The following is a 3,270-nucleotide window of genomic DNA, read 5'->3' as shown; positions in this document are numbered from 1 at the left end:
TTTCCAAATAAATATGATTGCAAAAAATTAGGTGAGAATTCCTGGACTTTCCTAATAGGTCTTCAATTCCTTATTAATCTCCACAGATAACTTGTATGGATTTCCTATTAGGAGATTCTTTTTAGTACCACAAAGGAAATAGAGGCTGGTCAATAAAATGATTTAAATTATGCACCAATAAACATGTCTTTTTTCTTTGAATTTTGATAAACCTTTTGCTGTAGACTTGATTAGCTCCCAGGTCAGGCGATTTCACGTGCCACAAGCACCTTTAGAATGTGGTGAGAGCCCTTTTCAGCACCCCTGCTCAACCATGCTGAGGACTGCAGTGGGGACACAGTCCTCCCTGGGTGTTCCCATGTCAGTCTCAAGGTGGGAGGGCAGGGTTCTGTGGATGAAGTTGGCAAAAGTATAGTTGTCATTGTAATTTTATATTGGAAAAGACAAGAAAAACTCAGTATGTGATAACTATTGAAAGTAAGGTTGGACAGACTCTTACTGGCTGATTTCAAAGGGTTAGGAAGCCCTGTGGTCAGAACTTGGAATCTTCTCCTCAGGTTTCCTTCCGAATAAAAGATCGGGATGGGTAACCTCTCCGAACTTTTCCAGATAAACAATTCTGGTTCAGAGATCCGGGTATTTATGTAAGCTTATTCCTGCTTTTGCCACCAGGGGGTTCTAGAGTGGTCTGAGACTTGAAGCTCTCATGCCTTTGGAAATGGATGCTTCTTTCTCTTGAAAACTGGGGTTCACATATATGTTCCTCAAGACTGAGGCAGTGACTGGGGCTGCATCGGCAGGGAATTGGGGGGATGTATTTCACGTGCCCCAGAAGGACGTGTGAATTGGAGACAAGCACAGACAGGGCCTGGGTGTTTTGGGGAAACACCCAACACTGGGTTGCCTGCCTCACCAATGTCACTGCAAAGCCGAGGGCCACTGTCTCCCTCAGGAGTTCCCAGCATGCAGTCACCTCCAGAATCTCCTAGACCTGCTTACTGGAAGCCCTCTACTAATTCCCTACCTGTCCTCTCAGCAGACTTTGCTCCAACAGGGCCTCAGTGAGCCTGGTTTCCCCAGTTTTCTCACTGTGGGGAATGAGCAAAGGGGTCTGATATTTCTCCTTCAGGGTCCCGTCAGTGCAGGAAACGACCTGGACTCTTTAGACACACGTTTAAAGATTCGTACTGGCCCTCTTGCCTGCTCCCCCCACCCACCAAGGGACACTGAGTTCGCCCCACCCTATTGGAAAAATTCTGAGCCACCATCTGGGCAAGTGACAGAGAGCACAGCTGTGAAAAGAAATAGTGTATGAAGTTCTTCTTGTCACCTAATAAACTCGCCATCCCCAGTATCTCTCTCACCCCATCTCTGCCTAGGTATGAATGTTCATTCATTTATGCAATCATTTAACAAGTAAATGAGAATAATAATTGAGAACGAACCTTGCACCAGGTACTGAGAATATAGTGAGAGACAAGTGGGCTTCATTGGGGCCTTCCTTAGACAGAGAACATTTTGTAGTCAGCTTTTGTAGCTCTCTCAGGCATCTTCTGATTCTTTGAGTAAAGTATTATTTTTCCCGCAGCTAATAGAAACTTCTGTGAAGAAACTAGCCTTGGTTGGAGGCATGTTTTGCTCAGCCTGGCCTGGAGAAAGAATAAGCTTTCAAAGACTATGGGGTCTGGCCTCTGGGATGTCATTGAAAGGTGATGCTGCTCTGCCTGAGCTAAGTGGAGGGGGAAAAGGGGGCAAAAGACCCCGATGCCATTGTGGGGTGGGGTTTTTTGAAAGGAGAAACATACAGACGGGGAATTTATATGTGTTTGGGGGTAGGTAATGGGAAGATGCTGGTAGAACTGCCTGGTCCTGAGATCAAAGCTGTGGGCACAACTAGAGAAGCAGACATAATTTGTAAATGACAATACTGCTTGGAGATGTGGCGCTTGATGTATGATAATGGCCATACTGAGTCCAGGAACAACCATCACCCCATTGGCGGAGACTGAGCAGAGGAAAGCTTAGTTACACCAATCCAGAATCAGACAGCCACAGGGAGGATTCCTGTGTCTGCAGCATCAAGGCTCACATGTGCACCTTTCATTCCACAGGCAAGAAAAGGTGAACCAAGGGAGAATATTAAGGATAGAACCTGGGAGAATGTTTGATCATCATTATAAAACTCTAAGTGGGCACCAATAAGAGAGATTAAGTTATGTGGGCTTTGTCAGGGGAGAGAAAGGGATTAAACCCAGTCTGAATCCACTAGCCAAGCTTCTGCCCGGAGGAAAGGGTTTCTTTCTCTAACTAGCACAAAAATGCCCTCTGGACTAACAGCAGCCTGGTGAGAACTTCCTGTGATGACTCATTTTATGCATCAACCTGACTAGGCCACAGGATGCCAGATATCTGGTTAAACATCGTTTCTGGGTGTGTCCGTGAGGGTGTTTTCAAAAAAGATTAGCATTCGAATTTGGTGGACTGTGTAGAACAATTCTTTCCTCCACGTCCCCTCCCCCCGCCCCCCCGCTCAATATGTGCAGACTTCATTTAATCCAATGAGCAACTGAATGGAACAAAAAGGTGGAGGAAGGGAAAACTCTCTCTGCCTGACTGCAGAGCTGGGACATCAGTTTTCTCCTGCTCTCAGACTGGGACTTACAGCGTCTGTAATCCTGGTTCTCAGGCCTTTGGAACTGCATCACTAGCCTGGTCCCAGCTCATAGATGGTGGGGCTTCTCAGCTCCCATAATAATGTGAGCTAATTTCTCCTAATAAAACTCTGGAAAATGCTGACGGAACACCACTTTTATGCTGTTCAACTCGCTGATTGCCTGCTACCCCTGCTCCTGGTGTTCAGGTCTAGTCTCCGATCTGGCTGCAAAGACATTTTACCTTTCTGTTCTGCATCTAGTTACCATTCTTTTTTTTTTTTTAATGCCTATAGCACCTGGTCTTCCTAGGTGGTCTCTCATTCAAGTACTAATCAGGCCCAACCCTGCTTAGCTTCCGAGATCAGATGGGATCGGGTGTGTTCAGGGTAGCATGGCCGTAGACCTAGTTATCGTTCTATTGCTAGCCCTTCTTTACCAAGAAGTTTCCTGGGATTCTCAAGTTTCTTAAATGAGAGGCTTCTTTCTGTGCTTTGGTGACATGCCTGTCTTCCTGTAAAATTTTATACTTCCTTTCCCACAGAAATTTCCCTAAAGAATGTTCAAAATCTATCCCTTTGAAAAATTCCCCGTTTCCTTGTTACAAAATCAATGAATT

The 3,270-nt window shown here is 45.5% G+C and overlaps 1 non-coding gene across 1 annotated transcript; it reads right to left on the bottom strand.

Annotated features, from left to right (window-relative positions):
• Positions 1–2,938: 2,938 nt before the first annotated feature.
• On the bottom strand, positions 2,939–3,057 carry LOC112472750. The gene has a single exon (XR_003043754.1). It is a non-coding gene; the product is annotated as a 5S ribosomal RNA (ribosomal RNA).
• Between the last annotated feature and the right edge of the window lie 213 nt (positions 3,058–3,270).

This window comes from Pteropus alecto, unplaced genomic scaffold (genome assembly GCF_000325575.1).
Source record: "Pteropus alecto unplaced genomic scaffold, ASM32557v1 scaffold87, whole genome shotgun sequence".
In the NCBI taxonomy this organism is placed as follows: Eukaryota; Metazoa; Chordata; class Mammalia; order Chiroptera; family Pteropodidae; genus Pteropus; species Pteropus alecto.
This window is presented reverse-complemented; position numbering and strand designations above follow the sequence as displayed.